General features: G+C 37.3%; 1 long non-coding RNA gene across 1 annotated transcript in view; it reads left to right on the forward strand.

Moving 5' to 3' along the window:
* Positions 1–20,976, forward strand: part of LOC110262154 — a 170,677-nt gene that overhangs the window by 102,193 nt on the left and 47,508 nt on the right. Inside the window, exon 3 of the long non-coding RNA XR_002346782.1 lies at positions 15,603–15,721. This is a non-coding gene — a long non-coding RNA (uncharacterized LOC110262154). The remainder of the gene's footprint in view (positions 1–15,602; positions 15,722–20,976) is intronic.

The raw sequence follows: 20,976 nt of genomic DNA on the forward strand, positions 1-20,976 counted from the left end.
ATTTCCTACATATTAATAAAATATTACTTAATTCAAATTTGAATACAATTTTCCTAAATTGCATATTTTCAAAGCTTGAATTAACTGATATCAATACTATATAAAATCTCAGGGCTGTAGCCTTGAAGACAGTCTTTGGTATGGTGATGACTAGAGTAGTGCGTTTTGATTACTAAGAAATAAGTGTTCCAATGGATAATCTTTATTAGCAAATAAACACCTTATTTTTTAAAACACCTATCAACTTTAATTTCCACAAATGCCATTTCAAAGAAAAAAAAGCTTACAGTAATGTAGAAGAAGAAAACCTGTTGACAGAAAGAAATCAAAGTGAAGTCAAACAGCAAGGCAGAAGAAATAGGAATTAATGGAAAGTATTTTACCTAAGAGCTACATGAACAAAGAACTATTAAGAATGTTTATGTATACAAAGCATTATCACATATATTTAGAAACTGCTTCTTTAAACTTTCATATGAACAGCAAGATTACTTTTCTTCTCAATTAACAGATTAGGAAATTAGAGCTCATGGTAGTTCATCTCTTTGTTTCCAAAATCTATAAAGGCAAATTAGAGTTTAACTACCTTCTACTAAGTGGAAAGAACTGGTTTAATGGGTAATGAGTATAGTACTAAGTGATCTTCCAGCCACTGGGAATAAGGCAATGAACAAAAGTGATAAAGGTCCCTATTCTTTTGAAGCTTAGAGTTGATACTAAGAGCAGATTCCCATTTTCCTTCTTCCTAGGAGAGACAGAAATGGGAGAATTAGAACTAAAAAACAAAAATGGGAGAATTAGAACCAAAACCACATAGGAAAATGGTGCTAAATACAGACACAAGGTAGAAATAAAAGTTAAAAAATTTGACAAAATCAATTCAGCCTTATATAAGAAATAATAAAAGTGGCCAATGAAATGGGGCAACTGCAAACTGATAGGTTCTGAGGTCACAGAGGAAGATGGAAGATAAATTAGGAAGCGAGGTCTCCAGCAAGGGAGAGTTAGCAACAAAAGAGAATTTTCTGCTTGGACACCCAACTTACATTACTTAGGAGAATGGTCTGCATGACATTATGATGGGAAATCTATCTTTGGAGGACTGAGGTCAGCTAAGCAACCTGCAAGAGAAATCCTTATAAATGAGTATAGGTTATAAGTCTATTCAATTAAAATTTTCCCCACACATGTTCCCTTTTTTAAAAAAAATGTTTTATTTAGACTTTAAGTGCCCTTCCGACTAGGAACCATGAAGTTGTGGGTTTGATCCCTGGCCTTGCTCAGTGGGTTAAGGATCTGGCTTTGCTGTGAGCTGTAGTGTAGGTTGCAGATGCAGCTCGGATCCCCTGTTGCTGTGGCTCTGGTGTAGGCTTGCGGCTACAGCTCCAATTAGACTCCTAGCCTGGGAATCTCCATATGCCACAGAAGTGCCCCTAGAAATGGCAAAAAGTCAAAAAGTCAAAAAAAAAAAAAAAAAAAGTGCCCTCTCCATAATCCCTTGCAAAGATATTGTGGACCTTTTGGAAATAGGAGAAACAAACACATAGTTTAGATTTCTTTGCAGAAAAATTTTTTTACTATTAATATTATATAAATAATTTGGCTTAAAATGTCATATGTATTTTTATTTTATTTTATTTTTTATTTTATTTTATTTTTTTAATTTTTATTTTTGTCTTTTTGCCATTTCTTGGGCCGCTCCCACAGCATATGGAGGTTCCCAGGCTAGGGGTCGAATCGGAGCTGTAGCCACCGGCCTACGCCAGAGCCACAGCAACGTGGGATCCGAGCCGCGTCTGCAACCTACACCACAGCTCACGGCAGCACCGGATCGTTAACCCACTGAGCAAGGGCAGGGACCGAACCCGCAACCTCATGGTTCCTAGTCAGATTCGTTAACCACTGCGCCACGATGGGAACTCCATATGTATTTTTAAAATCTATTTTTCAATCTATTGAAGGATTTTGCTTCTGCCGTCATATATTTTAAGGGGTAACAAATGATTATTGGTGTTAACTATACCCTGGTTTGGGAAACTATCTTGTCAGTTTCCATAGACTTATTTCAACTTGAATTTCTAGAAGTTTTGTTTTCTAGTTGGTTGATTCCTTCTAAAATAGACCCAGATAAAAATTTTTACATTCTGTAAGTACTCCTAAGAACAGACAAAAAAAGACCTAGGATTACTCTGATGCTATGTTGACATCTAAGGGAAGATGAGCCTAGTCATCCAGGCAAGGTTGAAAGTTGATGTTTAATGTGTTAAAGAACAGATACAGGGCTTACACTTGAAGAACCTCACACCTAAAGATAAACATGGAAAAATGCCCAGCAAGGCCAGAGAGTCAGCCAATTACCCACATGTCCACATTTATTATAGCCATCTGGCAGAGAGTCGTATGGATAACAATAGCTCGTGTAAATGGTGAGTTGATTTATTACCTCATTGATTGAAACTTATCAGTAATATGAAACAATTTCAGTGGCCATAAGCAAGAATACTGGTGACCTAGATATATAGTGTCACAGGGCGCTGGTAATCAATAGCACGAAGACCTTGGGGTCGTTAATTAATCTCTGTCTCTGTTTCCTCTTTGGCCTCATGGGGATAATATTGTCCTCATTAGGCTATTGTGAAGATTAAAGGAGATGATGTGTGACAAGCTTTAACATAGTGCTGGTAACTATTAGCACTTGAAAATTATCACTTAAAATTTTAATTGCTTCATTCTTTTTGTCCCACTCTGGGTGCAATTCCAGCTGGATTTTATCGGTTTGGAGTTGTTAAACAAATTCTATGTTATGATATTCATAGAGATTCTGGTTAAAAGTAACAGAAATTAACTCTTACTGAGGAAGCAGAAAAGGCATTTATTATTATTTTCTAAATGGGTAACTCAGAGAAAGCTAAGGTGACTAAATAACCAGGCTCAAGATGCATCTTCCAGGAACATCGTCCAAAATCATGCCACAGAACTGGCTTGCTGTCTAAACTGCTGCCGCTCCCACTCTCTACACCCCCTCTGCCAGGAACTCTAAATTACTGCCACTCCTACTGGCATTGTTTCAGAGCCAGAAATGCAATCTTGCAACCACTGCCACTCTGAGAACCAGCTACCTCTGCCATCACCCTAACAGCAAAGTGGATTCCATGTGCATTTTCCTTCTTTGTGTGGCTCGGTTCTGAAGTGAGGTCTTGCCTTAGTAATCTCTGATCTCAACAACTGAACCTGAGCCCCAAAGATAAGTGAATCAAGTTTTGTGGGTTCTACCCTGGAGAAGCTTAAACCAGAAATGTGGAGATTCTCCCAAGTAGCAAGGGTGTTGAAGTTGCTAAACAGCCAGAAAAACAGAAAATTGTCCATTATAAATCACTGGAGAGAGCGATTCTTTTTGCTTTGAAAAATTACTATAAAAGAGCTGATATATTCTTACTTATAGTGAAGGGTCTGCTTGATCTGTGGTGCTTTGCCTCTGATTCAGCTCAGAACATTTTGGCTACATGTCTCATGATGTATTAGAATCCACTTCTTTCATTGCACCATTCAGTAGAACATTTAAAATCCTATGCAAAGGCAGCATGGTTGATACCGTTAGCTTCTAAGCTATTTGTACATATTGCGATCAGTGTAGCTAATAAATATTTATATTAGATTTCACACTTAGAGTAATTATTCTATTGAGCATGGAAATAAAGGAAAATGACTTAAATATAATGGCATGATAAGGCTGCTAATAATAATGATTTGGTGTTGGTTAAAACTTCATTCAGTTCAGCATGAGGGATGAGTATTAGGTGACAAGTTTTATCACCATAAATGCTACACAATGGAATGGGGGAAGCAGAGAAATGTGATATTAAAATTTTATGACCAAAGGAGAAAATAGTAGAAATAGTTAAAAAGTTAATTTTTCAGTTAATAGGGTTAATGTTGCAGAGAGATAAGTTCTAAGGCTGTTTTGAATGTCCGAGCAAGAGAAGTTGGTGGTTGGACTAGGGGGCTTTCACATGGCGAGGAGAGAAGTAGACAGCTGACAGAGTATGTAGGAGGTAGAATTTACAGGTTGTGGCTAAGAAGATGTGAAAGATGACAGGGAAGACGATGCCCAGGCTAGCATCTGGAGTTCTAACCAGAGTAACTCAGGTAAATGGCAGTGCTATTTACTAAGACAGGCAGCGGGAGCATGACAGTAGAGCAGGTTTGTGGGGAGGACGGTGAGCTCAGGTTTAGAATGAGAACTAAATGGATGTGCTGATAAGTAATAGAGGTTGCAAACCCAGGAGAGAATTTTAAACTGGGAACGGACATTTGAAAGTGTCCCTTAAATAGTAAGTATCAAGAGGGAAAACTTTTAGAGAAGTTACCCTCTCTCTTTTTAGAGAACTACAAAGATGAGATGTTTTAAAATGTCCTCAAACCTGGAATTGTAGTCAATTAAACACAGAATCCATTTATGAGATTATAAATGTTGTAATGATATTTTTAGAAATAATTTTTGTAAAGATGGGAAAGTAAGTTATTTGAAAATCTGCTATATTTTTGATATATGCTCTATTTTGAATTGTTGATAATGTTTTATGTTATAGAGTATTACAGTCAAGAAGGGAATTTTAGCATTGATATCCAAAGACAAGAATTCTGAGAATAAAGGTGACAATTTCCACATGCTGAGAAGGAAGAGTATGCTATCCTTGTGATGACTTTGCTTGCCTGCAGTAATGAGTGAATGACTTTGAATTATACGAAGGTTAATTGACCGGTCATTCTTGATGAGATTGTAACTCTGTGGTGGGTCATTTGTGAGGTACCATAAATTCATGGCAGATTCAACTTGCCATTCCTGTTTTGGGCCATCCTTTGTTTTGAACGCAACTCTAAAGGCACTTTCTGTTAAATTCTGACTGCAGTCATATGTATGAATTAGCAAATTCTAAACCAGCTAGATGAATGAAGAAATTAAACGTGTTAGATCTATTCAAGGGCATGAGTGTCTGGAGAGATAGGGGTTTGAAATGTCTCTAATGGAAAAACAGCTCTAACGGGGTCTCTGCAGGAGCAGCCAATTCGAGACTAATTGAGGAGAAAAGTTTCACAAAAGTCAACCACTCAGCAGATAAGAAAGAGGCCAAAACCATTTGAAATGCCATGAATGGTTTTTGCAAAGGATAAAGGAGTATGGTAGGCTAGAAATCAGAGATGACATATCATTTGCTTAAATAGTGGATTCTGGAAATGATTCCACCGAAAGGCACCATATGTGTCTGTAAACTGCACAAATGTCCAGTGAGAATGGTGCCTCCTAGAGTGATGCCAGTCTGAATAGTGACCTAAACCTTTACAATTTTGTGCAGGATTCTGCTTCCAACAAACAATTGCTTTTTGCTTTAGCCAAACATTTTACCTTAACAAAGATAAAAAAGAAATAAATTCTGTTTTTAATAAAGCACTACTATACATTATATTGGTGATTTTTATAAATATGGTGTGTAGTTTAGTGAATTACAAACTTGTGTTTCAGTGTGTGAATCCCTAATATATAATTCTGAAAAATCTAAAATGTATTAAGGGTATTTCTTTATGTATATAATATAAAGTATTACCTTTGTAATACTTTATGTATTTAGGGTTTTTTAATTATACCACTTAGCCAATTATATAGTTAGCTGAAATTATCCTAGAATTGTTGAAAATGTCAATTCAGTTTAAGGTGACAAAATGACATTTGACTGGAATCTATTATAACTGACATTGTGGCTCTGTTGATTTATTTTCAGTGTTGAACACCGATATCATTTATTTTAATATTCCTCTTCTCTGGCAGTGTAATAAGGGCCTAGTATGCCAAGACTTATAAATAAAGCATGTGCTCATTTCATTAATATTTTCATGATTAGCTGTTTGGGGAATTTATGGATATGTTGTAAGAAACTAAGATTGAACCAGAGTATAGATCCCTCCAGACAGAGCCAGATGCCATGTATTTGTGTAAATGTGAATAAGTTGCATTGATTGCCAGATTTTTATTATCATAAATTCCCTTTTTTTTATTAGTCCAAGGATAACAGTACAAAGCAAAACATAAGATTTCTTTATTTAAAGGTATCTCATAATTGTTTCATGGTAGAGAAAAAAAAATTTTTATGCTATAAATGTTCTGGTGAATATGTGTGCGTGAGTAAAAGAAAGATAAGAGGAAAAGAAACTCTTGGAGTTCCCACTGTGGCTCAGTGAGTTAAGGACCTAACGCCTCTGCAAGGATGCAGGTTCAATCCCCGGCTTGGCTTAGTGGGTTAAGGAATCAGTGTAGGTTGGAGATGTGGCTTGGATCTGGTGTTGCCATGGCTGTGGTATAGGCTGCAGCTGCGGCTCCAATTTGAACCCTAGCCTGGAAACTTCTATATGCCACAGGTGTGATGTAAAAAGGAAAAAAAACTCTCACTTGCTAATCTACTGCTCTGATACCTTTTTCTCAGGTACAACCACACACACTACCTAGCTATTTTCAAGACTTTACAGTTTGGTTTGGGTTTATGTTGTGATAGTCTGCTTATGGTAAAGGAAGTGTCAAAGCATACATAACATCAGACACACTGTGCTCTATTTTTGTAATAGTGAATACACTACACTTTCTCTCTGATGATTTGTGATTTGTCATTTTTATAATTAAGCACATATTTTAATGCATGCAAATGCTTTCCTCATGTGATTTGACTTTTATAAAGTTAACACTTAATAAGTATCATGCAATAAGTATTCGAATAAATACAAGTTGAAATTTATTTTGCAAGGGTATTCAATATAATTTGTTACAAAGATTCTATCTCTTGGATTTTGATATACGTTTGTCTCTATTCCATCTTTTATCTGATGTGCATTTTAACCATTATCAGTAGTTGTCCCAGAACTCCCATTGTGGCTCAGCGGAAACAAATCTGACTAGTATCCATAAGGACACAGGTTCGATCCCCGGCCTCGATCAATGGGTCAGGGAGCTGACTGTTGCCATGAGCTGTGATGTACGTCAGATGAGGCTCAGCTCCCACGTTGCTGTGGCTGTGGCTAGGCTGGCAGCTGTAGCTCCCTTTAGACCCTTGCCTGGGAACTTCCATATGCCATGGGTGCCACCCTAAAAAGAAAAAAAAAAGTTGTCCTACAATCTGCTTTTCTTTTACAACTTCTTTAAAATGGGAGTTAATTTCTAGAAATACTTAAAATATTTAATGACTAGCAAGGCATAATCCAGTCAGAAAGAAAAGTACTAATTAAGTCACAATGTCAGTCCTTATATCTAACTTACATGGGTGGTGAGATGAATTTAAGACATAAAATACATAATATATGTAATGAACAAGGAGGGAGTGCTTCCCAGAGGGTAGCCAGATTAACAAATGTTAGCCAAGAGATTTACTTCCTTATCTGGCTGATGTCTCAACATAAATTGAGCAAACTATAAATTAGCGAGCAAGCTATTTAAAAATGTTTAAGATCAATTCAAGGACTGATAAAATGTATGAATAATTCCCAATTGTTTAAACTTGGTCAAAGGCAAGGTAAACTATTAACAACAACAATAAAGTTTCTATGTACCATGATGAAATTTATATTGTAAATTTCATGATAAATGGAGGACACAGGAATCAATACATTTTCTGTTTAATCATGACCTGTCTTTGTACTTATTTGCAATTCCTTGATTGCTAAAAAAAAGACTGATAAGTTAATACTTGTGAACATAGCACATTCTTATCACCCTGGAAAATCCAAGTGAAAGACACAGTGACTAGGATTGCATCCTCAGGTCTAAGTTTATCCTTAAACATGAGTGGGTAAAATTCAAAAACATAATAAAATAAATTGACCAAAAATGCCAGTTTCTCTCAAGAGCAACTGCTTAAAATAATTTACCATGGTATATTCAAATTAGATATTAATCACAAAGCAATTTGTTTAGCTTTTGAAAAGGGTTAATGCTCAGAATGCCATGAGAACTTCTATATTTAAGACTTCTTTTACCAGCTGTGAATATTCATCTCACACAGCAGTTTATAATCTTTAATAACTATTTATATCATTAGTTTTTCAACTTGTAAAATTTCCTTCTTTTTGGAACAAATGTATCATTGGTATGCATAAGTTAAGAACTAAAGAAGTTTCTATTAAATTTTCCTGTTAAATCAGCAAAAAGCTTGAGGATGACATTTTGAGCCTAGATAGTCTTTTTTTTTAAGTATCGGTCTACCTGCTCTAAGATACTGGTGTGTTCATAGAGAAATTTTACTCGTATGCAGTAAAACAAAATTAAGATGTGAAATATCTATTAAGCATTTTTTATGTCTAGCATTGTTTGAAGAATGCTATCTATATGTACGTCAATGACGAGAAACCGGCTAGGCAAAGACTGGCTAGCTGTTCAGCAAATCCATTTGCTTGTCTCTCAGGTTCAGACTTAAATTCCCCTGCAGTGAAAGGTGGCCATATAATTGGGTTCTTGCCAATGGAATGTGGATGGAAGTGTTGTTGATCACTTATAGGGCCAAAGCCATAAAGCCTTCTGTTTTTTTCCTCTATAATCTCTATCACCCAATCTAAGAGATGACTTTCAATTGGCAGCCAAGATGGAAGCCATTTGAAGATGGTGGGGCCAGTGAGAGCCTGGATCCCTGAGTGACTTTGTAAACAGAATATCCATGTACCAAAACAAATGTACGCATTCTTGTTCTGAGAGGTCTTTGGAAAAATTTGCATTCCTACTAGCAATGCATGAGAATTCTTCTTGAGTTTCAAATGAAAGTAGGGCATCTTAATCAAAATTCTTCTTCTGGAAGCCTGAACTTCAGTTTTGTTTCCCTAGCAATACAAGATTGCTAGAAGCTCTGCCTAGATATTCAGCCTCTTTGCCCCTGCTCTGCTAATCTCAGCTTCTCATCCCAGGAAACTTCAGAATCTACAAATCTCAAGTGAAAAATGCAGTTCAGAGTATTCTTTCCCTTCTCCATTATTTCCTTTTTTTCCCTAAGATCTTGGCCCCATAAGTCCTGACTGTTTCAGTAGTCCACATTCCAATTATTCTCTCCTAGTTTGCGAGATTGTTGAAGTGCTGCTTAAAATTCTATTTCTTAGACACTGCTTTAATTTTGGATTTTCCTCTTAATGCTTACGGATTAAGAATAATAAAATACAGGGTTATCATTGTGGCTCAGTGGTAATGAATCTGAAAATCAGAGTGAAAGACTGGCCCTGCTCAGTGGGTTAAGGATCTGGTGTTGCTGTGAGCTGTTGTCTAAGTCTCAGACACAGTTTGGATCCTGCATTGCTGTGGCTACTGTGTAGGCTGGCAGCTGCAGCTCGATTTGACCCATAACCTGGGAACTTTCATATGCTATGGGTGTGGCCCTGAAAAGACAAAAACAAAGAAAAAAAAGAAAGAAATAATAAATACTTCAAGGTAAATGAAGAGAAAAATGTCAGTTGACTTCAATAATTTTTCCTTTTCTCTAAGATTGTGGCCCCTCAAATTCTGATGCTTGATTGCTTTGCAATGCCATAAAAATCTGTGATTTTCATTTCTTGTTTACTGTTTGTTTTAATTTTATTCAACAACTATGTTTGTTACTGACAGGAGGGTTGCACGGAGACAAGCTGCTCTGCCTTTATATGTAAGAGCAGAGGACTCTTGGTTTCCTCTCAAATATGTATGACATTCTTTTTCTAGACTGATGATGATCTACCTTAGTACTAATATTATGAAATGCAATTTTTAAATTGTTTCATCTGTGGACATAAGATTTGTGCCCCACATTGCAGGCTCTTCCACTGACACTGTGGCCATGCCCCTCTTCCTGTGCAGCCCTTCATCTTCCTTAATATTACCTTGGAGAATCCTCCTCACAATTTCAACTTTTTTTTTTTTTTTTTTTTTTAGGCTGCACCCAAGGCATATGGAAGTCCCCAGGCTAGGGTCCAATTGGACTACAACTGCCAGCCTATGCCACAGCCACAGCAACATGGGATCCGAGCCTTGGCAATGTACACCACAGTTCATGGAAATGCTGGATCCCCAACCCACTGAGCGAAGCCAGGGATCGAACCTGCATCTTTATGGATACTAGTAGAATTTGTTTCCACTGCACCATAAAGGGAACTCCACAGTTTCAACATTCTTTAGCAAACAAGGGGTATGTACTTGAAGTTATTTCAGGATAAACATTTTATGATTCTCTGAACTCAGCACTCTCTAGGTGAGCCTTACGTTCTAGGAGGTAATCTTCCCTCCATTTGAAGAAGCCAGTAATATTGTTTAGTCCCCTAATGCCACAAGTATTATATGACCTTCTACAAAGAAGAACTGTTCTTAAATGCATATCTTCAAGCAAAGTCTCTAGGTTTACTCATTTAAATATTTTCATAATTTTATTGGAAACATTTTTCTGTACTAAGCATGTAAACTTTTTTGGGAAAATTGAAGGTATCAGGGCAAAAGGTGATTGTATTGTCCTTTCTTTGTTAGGTAAAGTGTTAACTACACATAAATAGATGATTAGAACAAAACACACTGTGAAATGAAGGAGAGTATGTCATTTCAGTATTGGTGAAGAGAATTGGATAAATCTGAAAGGAAATATATTTATCATTTTCACCTAAGTTAGATACCTTCTCCTCTCTTTGCCTTTCCTTGACTGTATAGCTCTCTTGTGTCTATCTATATTTTACCATATTTATAAGACATTTGCTACATGTTCAAGATTGTGCTAGGCAGATAAAATTTTGCTTTGACCAATGTTTATGAACTTTCTCTGGATAGATAGATTTGGTATTTTGTAGTCTTCTTCATCATTTGAAGTCCTATATGTAGAATGCTGAGTGTTTTAAAGCATATTATTTATCTTGTTCTTGTTATATATTGCCATGTAATAAACCATCCCAAAATTCAGTGACTTAAAATAACAATTTATAATTACCTCTCATAGTTTTTGGTGTTGACTAGACTTAGTTGGGCAATTCTTGCTTGCAGTCTTTAGTGCTATATAGTCAACTGCTGAAGACTTAAGTAGGCTGAATAGCCAAGATGGCTGGCTAGCTTCCCATAGGCACCCTGAGAATGGGTGTTCCAAGAGAGCAAAAGCAGAAGTGGCCAATCTGTTAAGACCTGGGCCTGGAAACTATTTCAGCATCAGTGCTGCCATATTCTATTAGTCAGTACAGTGCAATAGACAGAGCCCTGATCCAAGGGAAAGGTACACAGATGCCACCTGTCAAAGGAAGGAATGTCAAATTTGTGGCCATTCTTCTTCTACCATAAATATGTATTCTGTGCTTGTGCATTTACAATTACACAAATGAATCCATGGTTATTTTAACACTTCAAACATACAAAGAGTGAAAACTTTCTCTTTTCCCCTCCCCAAACTGCACTTTCTTTTCAAATATTTTTAGTAAGAGCTGGTCTTTATCCATGTGAATCTTTTTCTACTTATTAAGTATATTTCGATTTTGCTTACTCTTACAAAGAACCAAATTCCTATTATTCTGAAAATTACTCTTTTCATTGAGCAATATATTTTAGGTATCTTAATTTTAAATTACATATAATTAAAAATTATTACCTAGTATTCCATAGGAATTCCATACTAGGTATTCCATTCCTAGTATTTCATACTAAGTAGTGTAGATATATTTTGTATATTTAGATGGTTTATAGTCTTGGGTTATTGCATGCAATATTGTTCCTTTCATTCCTCTTTATACATGTGTAAAAGTTTCACTAAGATATATACCCAAAATAGAATCACTAAATTGATGGATATTAACATTTTAAAAAGGGGCTGTTTAAACAGGCATTGCCATTTTATACTTTCTTCAGCAGTACAATATGAGAGTGCCTCTTTTTCCTCATCATTGTCAGTTATGGACATTATCTGTCTCTTCAATTTTAAAAAATGTAATGGATAAAAATGTTACTTAGTGTGTGCATTTCAATTTTCAGTCCCTGAGTTATTGTTAAGAGTATGTATTGAGTCAATTTCATATTTTTTCTGAATTGCCTATTTTTGCAATTCACCTATTTTCCTATTGGGTTGTATGCCATTTTTAAAAATGATTTAAAGATATTATTTACAAATTCTATGTGTCCATTAATTCTTAGTTCATCATATCTCAGACATAATTTCATCAGATGAGTATACGGTGGCTCTGCCTTGCTCTACATCTTTAACTCACTCTCAGGGAAGTGTTCTCATGGTCCTCCATTCCCATGTGGAGGTTGGAGCCAGTCTCAGATTGGTGAAGGTTTGGGACCTGCAGAGTGTTCACTTGGAAGGCAGGCTCTGCATGATGGAAAGCCAGCTTGCATACACTCCTGGGATGATAAGACTGCCATGCGCTGGGTGTACCTTAGGGGCAAATTAGGCAACAGAAACAAAAATCACCTCCTCATATCTATGAACTTATGTAAATATTGGTGTTGATTTTTCAGTAGTGACATGAAAGCATATAAAAACAAATATGAGTCATCATTTTTACCAGTATCTGAACTCAGACTGTGATCTGGCCAATCTGTTTGATGCAGCCTATGAGATAAGCAAGGAGGATACCATATGTTCAAAGGAGGGCACGTGGAGAACAATTTTAAAAAAGAAGCCTAAAATACAAAGATGATGGATATCACCCTTTTTTGTTCACACCAGTTGCTGGGAGAAAGGACCTGCAATATCCCCACTTGAACAGCGAGCTCTTTGCGGAGGCATTTAGAGAAAGGCTATGATGGGGGAGGCTGTGGAAGTGATACCGAGTCACCCTCTGAATGTTATGAATGATAGAGAAATTTTATAGTGGAAAAGTGTTGGATCCTGCACCCAAGTGCCAAGCAGAGTGTTCAAGACTTGGCTTGGTGGCCTAAGAAAGAGACCAAGCCTGGGTTTTCTCAAGTATAATAATCTTATGGACATGTCCAGAGGCCTGGGAGGCTGAGCTGGGCTCCCAGTGAAGCCACTGCCGCCTCCACCCTCTGCCATCAGTCTGCGGCAGATTGGTTGTGTTAGAGGAGTAGCTTCTAGTCAGAACCCTCCTTCTTCTAGTTGTACCCCTGCATAGAGCTATCAGAGAAAATATAGGACTACAGGTAAATAATGAAAAACTTTTAGTATATGTGTATCTCTTATAATATTTGGATATACTTATATAGAAAAAATTAGTCATTGCTTATCTGAATTTCAAATTTAATTGGGTATTTTATATTTTCATTTGCTAAATTTGGCAACCCTATACCAGGCTTTCAATTTTATATTGTATCCTCTCTTGACCTCTACCTTGCAGCTGCTTTTAGAACTGGTAAAGAATGGACATTATTTGCCAGCATTTATCATTCAGGATTCTTCAATAGAAGTCTGTGGAACTTACCAAGTCCATGTAGCTCATTGGCTGTTTTCTCCCATGGGGTGGGAAACCATGAGAACACATCCTTGTCAGTGAGTCCTGTGGAGTAAATAAAGGTCGGCAAATAAGTCTTGAGAGACTGTCTGGTGAGGGCAGGCCAGATCATCACTGCTTCAGAACTGAGGACTCTGCGGTAAAACACATCAAGTCACTGAAATGTAAAGCCTTACAAACTGAAGAGTCATGTAATGCAAATATATTTTCGCCAAATTACAGAGCTGTCATTCCTATGCACCATCAGGAGCTAGAGGCTGGGTGTCCGCAAGGGCTGGACACCCATGTTCACAATCAAGGGTAGGATCTTTGAAGAGTATGACAGGCCCCCTGTACCAAAACTGCTCGTAACCTTATGATGTGAGAAAAACATCATAAGGTTACTGAGTGTGGAAATACATGATTTATAATTTTTTTATACAGTAAGAAATGGCTCATCTCCAGCCACAAAAAACCTTATGAGCTATTAGTTCAGACTTCCTCTTAACTGGCACGTCCCTCATTCTGTGCAAGCTAAGACTGCAGAACTTTAAGGGTTTAAATTAGATTTCCCAGACAAAGAGCCAGAGGTGGGGAGTCTTACTCAGTTGGTTTACTGGGAGAGTGTTCTCTGTCAAGAGGAAGCAGGGAAGGGAAAAAAAATGTGAATAGAGAATGTGAAACTAGCTTTATGTGATCCCAATGGGGACTCTGTAGCTAACTTATTCCAGAGTTGACCCAGCTTTGGGGCGGGTGAGGTGAGGGGCTGAGGATAAGGGCAGCCATTTTATCTTATTATCAGTTGAATTGCTGGGAAGGGGAGATAAAGGGTTATTTAACATTTTGGAGCCCAGGTCAGTTCTTTGGAGAAAGAGGCAGCCATGGGCCCTGAGTAAACAATATCCACAGCTGGATACGGGTACATTAGCCAGGTTAAGGGAACCTACAAGGGGACTAACGGCACCTATACACCCTATTATTAGTTATTTCCTTGGTTTTATGTGTACCTTTTGCTATGGGTTTTGCTGGTTCAGTTTTAAGCCAGTTCTGCTCATTATCTCCAAAGCTGAAACTAATTTACCCTTGTCTTCTGGCCCAGCTTTACCCTAATTCACTCAAATATGTTATGTTTCCTGCAAAAAGGAAATTTTATACATTGGTTGGATGCATGTGCCTTTAAGTAAATGGAAAATTCCATCTACCAATTACATTAGGGACCATCTTTGAAAATTATGTACATTTATAACTCTTCTCTCCCAATTCTTTCATATATTTTTCTTTCCTGGTATAGTTAAGATCTGCTCTTACCTGAGTCTTTAATCATTCTTGTACTTTTTTCCCCTTATAAGAAGAGAATTATGCTTATTAATAATTCCACTCAAAATCACTATATGGTTTAGGCTTGCTAATAGATGATGATGAATTTTTCACAAGAATCACAATAATTGATAGTGTTTGCTTCCTTGTTGACATATTTATGATATGAAGATAAGAATTAAATCACAGAGCACAGCAGGGGACGAATCCTCAAAATTAACAGTAAACAGAAATATCTGAGCTAAGTTTAAGTATTTGTATAAAGAATTAGTTTTGATAAAACTGTTTCAGTAAACTGGACTAAATAATAAAATGTCTAAAACTGTATATCTGAGCTAAAATGTTTCAGTTTAATCAGTGGTTTTGAAAGTGCTGTCAAGTAAATGAATGTCTCAAAAATAGGGAGTTCCCATTGTGGCTCAGCGGTAATGAATCCAACTAGTATCCATGAGGACATGGGTTCGATCCCTGGCTTTGCTCAGTGGGTTAAGGATCCAGCATTAGCATGAACTGTGGTGTAGATCCCAGGCACAGCTTGGATCTGGCATTGCTGTGGTTATGGTGTTGGCCAGCATCTCAACTCCGATTTGACCTCTAGCCTTGGAACTTCCATATACTGTGGGTGCAATCCTGAAAAAAAGCTTAAAAAAAAAGAAAAAAAAAAAGCCCAGCTTACCATTTAGGTATAGGAAATACACCTATATTCAAATACAGAAGTCTAATAATGTAAGCATCTGAAGTTGGTGCCCACAGAGTTTTGGTTGATATTGTATAATGCAATTGGACGCTTACCTTGTAACAATCATACCACATCAGTAAGGATGATAGAATGTGTTACTAAAATACTCTTCTATGTGAACTGTTTTTGTTTTTCAAAGAGTCTGCATGGACTTCCTCATCTTCAAAATGGAATCAATCCACATCTTGTTTTCTGACTATTTGGTGCCCTTCTCATGGAGACTGAATGAAGAATGCTTTGCAAATATCATTGTGAACTGTAAGTAGTTTCATGACTATGATGTGATCATTGAGGTCTCTGTGGCAGGTGAGGGAATGCATGCTGATATAATACTTTTGACTGGTTTCTTCCTCAGTTGAATGACTCTACACAGGATTTTAACCTCAGTTAAACCACGGGTTCCACACTGGTGTGTTCATTTTCTGGTCTTTGTATACATAAAACGAAGGCTTTACCTTAATCTATATACAAAAAAAAAAAAAAAAAAAAAAAAGAAAGAAGGAAAGAAAGGAAGGAAGGAATAAAAAGGGGGAAAGGGAGGAAGGAAAGAAAAAAGTAAATTTAAAGCTTCAGCCCATAAATCCTAGGCGGGCTAGTTTATTGAGGGTTAAGTAAAATTCCACCCATGTGGGACACCGATTGGATTTTTCAGGGTAGAGTGATGGGGACTTGCTCTAACATGATGGTTCTCACAGTTAGTTGCATTTTGGAATCTCCTGCCAAGATTTTAAAATGTACTGCTTCCTGGATTCCAGCCCGAGATCCTGATTAAATTGGTGAGAGCGTGGCCTGAGCGTGGGAATTTTTTAAAAACTCCCCAGGGCTTTCTAATGTATAGCTAAGGATGCAAAGCACTGGGGAAGTTCATCAGCACGTGCCTGAGATGTTTAGGGACTCAGCTTTCCAGTCAGTTACATGCTCGAGTTAAGGTCCAGAACATAACGGCAAGCCTCACTAAGGCTCTGCTCTGAAGACCATCCTCAAAGGTTTTACAAGTTGAGCATCTCTTAGGGTGCTGAGCTTGTGTCACTTGCTAAATGATTGTAGGCCCCTCAGTTCTAAGAACCTGCTTGTACTTCTTAGGGGTAAGTGGATTTAAACACTATACTCTCCCACTTCTTAAGTTTAATCAGAATTTTGTGTGTCACAGATAATTTACCTCAGGATAGTTTAAAAAATCTTTCATTGCAAATTTAATGGTCATGCCTAACAAATATTTTTCTCAAAGCTAATGCAGTATCCTTTGATTAATACTGTGTTCAAGTGATTATTACTCCATAGCTAACATTTATGGAATGTTTATGGCGTAACAGTGTTCACAGTAATTTTATGATATGCTCTATGATCGTGCTCTCATGATTTTACAGATGAGGAAAGCGAGGCTGAGAGAGGTTGTGGATGTTCCCAAGTTACAGGGCTCAGTAGTCAAAGGGCCATGATACAAACTCAGGTTGTCTGGTCTCAGTGCCTTCACATCTATAAAAGCCTGTTGTTGAAAGAAAAATAAAATTTGTAAAAAACCTCACTTTTAACAGATAGGCACCAAGTTGATTTCTAAGCAGTTGCAAAATTTACCTTTACCTGGCATTATATTATGTAACAGTTTCAGTTGCTGTACATCTTTGCTATTTTTTCACTTTGTGAAATTTGAAATCTTGTTTAGCTTAGCTGGTGAGTATAAAATCTGATCTCGCTGTGATTTTTAATTTCTTTAAAAGCTCATAATCAAAAGCATCCATTATATATTACTGGTCATTTGTTTTTTCTCATTTTCTCTTTTTATAAAAGATGTATATTTTCCCATTTTTCTTGTGGGGAAGTTGTCTATCTTGCATTCATTCATAGGGTTTTGTTTTTTTGTTTTGTTTTGTTTTGTTTTTTTAGTGGCTGCACCTAAGGTATATGGAAGTTCCTGCGACAGGGATTGAATCTGAGCTGCAGCTGTGACCATGCGGACAGCTGTGAAGTATGCCACAGCTGCAGCAATGCCAGATCCTTTAATCCACTGTGCCTGGCCAGGGATCGAACCTGCACCTCCATGGCCACCTGTACCTCCACAGCCACCCAATCCCCTGCAGTCAGATTCTTAACCTACTGCACCACAGCAGAAACTCCCATTTGTAGGTTTTTAAAAATTATTTTCTACATAACAATCCTTTTAACTTTTATGTGATGCACATGTTTTACCAAGTTTGACCTATCTTTTATGAACATAAGTTCTAATTAATGTAGTGGAACTTGTAAATATTTTTGGTTTATATGTTTTTACATTTATTAACATTTTCTCTGCCTCTAATATCAGATACACAGTCTACTGTATTGGTTTTTAGTAGCTTTATGGTTTTATATTTTTACATTGTTTTTTTTTTTAATCCACCTGAGATTGATTTTGGTATATGATTTGAGGATCCAATTTCATTTTTCATTATGGCTAATTACTTGATAAAACACCATTGAATGTGTTTCCACATTTATATGGATTTTTTTTTTTTTCATTTTTGGCCACTCCATGGCACATGGAGTGTCTGGAAGAGGGATCAGATGCAAGTTACAGTCATGACCCAAGCCACAGCTGCAGCAACACCATATCCTTTACACGCTGCGCTGGCCAGGGGATCGAACTCACTCCCCAGTGCTCCCAAGATGTGGCCAATCCCATTGCACAATAGCAGGAACTCCTGGATCTTTTTTCCTGAACATTCCCTTCTATTGCATTTATTTATCTATCTATCTCTACATTTATAACATGTTGGGTTCATTTTTGTAGTGTGGTACATATGATAGGTAAATCTCTTCACTGTATTTTACTTCTTCAAGAGTGTCTGAGATGTACAACTGTATTTTCTCAATCTTTTAATTAGAGTCACTTTCTAATATTATACCAAACTTGCATTTCCAAGGTAAATCCAACTTGTTCGTGGCAAATATTTATTTTATATATTGAAAGATTTACCTTCCTATTCATTCAATTTTTGTTTTCATATTTAATAGAATGTACTCATATTTTTTCATTCTTATATGTCCGTACATTGTGTTGATGAAATTATGCTGGCTTCATAAAATGAGTTGAGGCTTTTTTTTTTTCTATTCTCTGAAACAGTCTTACAGAGTTGAAACTGTGTCTTTTATTTGGTAATCTTGATTTGGTAATCACTTAGGTCTATGGATTTTGGTGAGAGTTAGTTATCCATTCAATTTTAAATGATTATTGTATTAAGTTGGCAGGGTCTTCTTCAGCCTTTTTTGATTCATATTATTTTTCTAGGAAGTTGTTCATTTTTTATAGTTCTCACATCTATGAGAATACATTTTTCTTTATCACTACATCATAGGTTTTTTTGTGTGTCTTTTTAGGGCCCTACCTGCCACATATGGAGGTTCCCAGGCTAGGGGTCCATTTGGAGCTGTAGCCGCCGGCCTACACCATAGCCATAGCAACGTGGGGTCTGAGTCACATCTGTGACCTACACTACAGCTTACGGCAGTGCCAGATCCTTAACTTACTGAGCAAGGCCAGGGATCGAACCCACATCCTCATGTATGCTAGTTGGGTTTCTTACCTGCTGAGCCACGACAGGAACTCCTTTTTTTTTTTTAACATCCTAGGTTTCTAAATATTAGTCTTTTTTTTTAATATTTTATTTTATTTTCCCACTGTACAGCAAGGGGGTCAGGTTATCCTTACATGTATACATTGCAATTACAGTTTTTCCCCCACCCTTTCTTCTGTTGCAACATGAGTATCTAGAAAAAGTTCTCACTGCTATTCAGCAGGATCTCCTTGTAAATCTATTCTAGGTTGTGTCTGATAAGCCCAAGCTCCCGATCCCTCCCACTCCCTCCCCCTCCCATCAGGCAACCACAAGTCTCTTCTCCAAGTCCATGATTTTCTTTTCAGAGGAGATGTTCATTTGTGCTGGTTATTAGATTCCAGTTATAAGTGATATCATATGGTATTTGCCTTTGTCTTTCTGGCTCATTTCACTCAGTATGAGATTCTCTAGTTCCATCCATGTTGCTGCAAATGGCATTATGTGATCCTTTTTTATGGCTGAGTAGTATTCCATTGTGTATATATACCACATCTTCCGAATCCAATCATCTGTTGATGGACATTTGGATTGTTTCCATGTCCTGGCTATTGTGAATAGTGCTGCAATGAACATGCGGGTGCAAGTGTCTCTTTTAAGTAGAGCTTTAGACTTTCTTTTTCCCATTTTATGTTCTTGCTTCCCTTGTCAAAGATTTTTTTTGTGTGTGTTTTTGCTATTTCTTTGGGCCGCTGCCGCGGCATATGGAAGTTCCCAGGCTAGGGGTCCAGTCGGAGCTGTAGCCACTGGCCTACGCCAGAGCCACAGCAACGCGGGATCTGAGCCGCATCTGCAACCTACACCACAGCTCACGGCAATGCCAGATCCTTAACCCACTGAGCAAGGGCAGGGACCGAACCCGCAACCTCATGGTTCCTAGTTGGATTCGTTAACCACTGCGCCATGACGGGAACTCCCCTCCCTTGTCAAAGATTAATTGACCATAGGTGTCAGGTTTATTTCCGGATTCTCTATTCTGTTCCATTGGTCTGTCTGTCTGTTTTGATACCAGTACCACACTGTTTTGATGACTGTGGCTTTGTAATATTTCTTGAAGTCTGGGAGAGTTATGCCTCCTGCTTGGTTTTTGTTTCTCAGGATTGCTTTGGCGATTCTGGGTCTTTTGTTGTTCCATATAAATGTTTGGATTGTTTGTTCTAGTTCTGTGAAAAATGTCATGGGTAATTGATAGGGATTGCATTGAATCTGTAGATTGCTTTGGGTAGGATGGCCATTTTTACAATATTGATTTTCCCAATCCAGGAACATGGAATATCTTTCCATTTCTTTACATCTTCTTTGATTTCTTTGATTAAAGTTTTATAGTTCTTGGCATATAGGTCCTTTACCTCCTTGGTCAGGTGTATTCCGAGGTATTTGATTTTGTGAGGTGCAATTTTAAAAGGTATCGTGTTTTTGTATTCCTTTTCTAATATTTCATTGCTGGTATACAGAAATGCAACTGACTTCTGAATGTTAATCTTATAGCCTGCTACTTTGCTGAATTTATTAATCAGTTCAAGGAGTTTTGGGGTTGAGTCCTTAGGGTTTTCTATGTATAGTATCATGTCATCTGCATACAGTGACAGTTTGAACTCTTCTCTTCCTATATGGATGCCTTTTATTTCTTTTGTTAGTCTAATTGCTGTGGCTAGGACTTCCAAAACTATGTTGAAGAGCAGTGGTGAGAGTGGGCATCCCTGTCTCGTTCCAGATTTGAGTGAGAAGGCTTTCAGTTTTTCCCCACTGAGTATTATATTTGCTGTGGGTTTATCATAAATGGCTTTGATTATGTTCAGGAATGTTCCCTCTATACCCACTTTGGTGAGGGTCTTGATCATGAGTGGATGTTGGACTTTGTCAAATGCTTTTTCTGCGTTTATTGAGATGGTCATATGATTTTTAACCTTTTTTTTGTTAATG

This window comes from Sus scrofa, chromosome 8, assembly GCF_000003025.6.
Source record: "Sus scrofa isolate TJ Tabasco breed Duroc chromosome 8, Sscrofa11.1, whole genome shotgun sequence".
NCBI lineage: Eukaryota > Metazoa > Chordata > Mammalia > Artiodactyla > Suidae > Sus > Sus scrofa.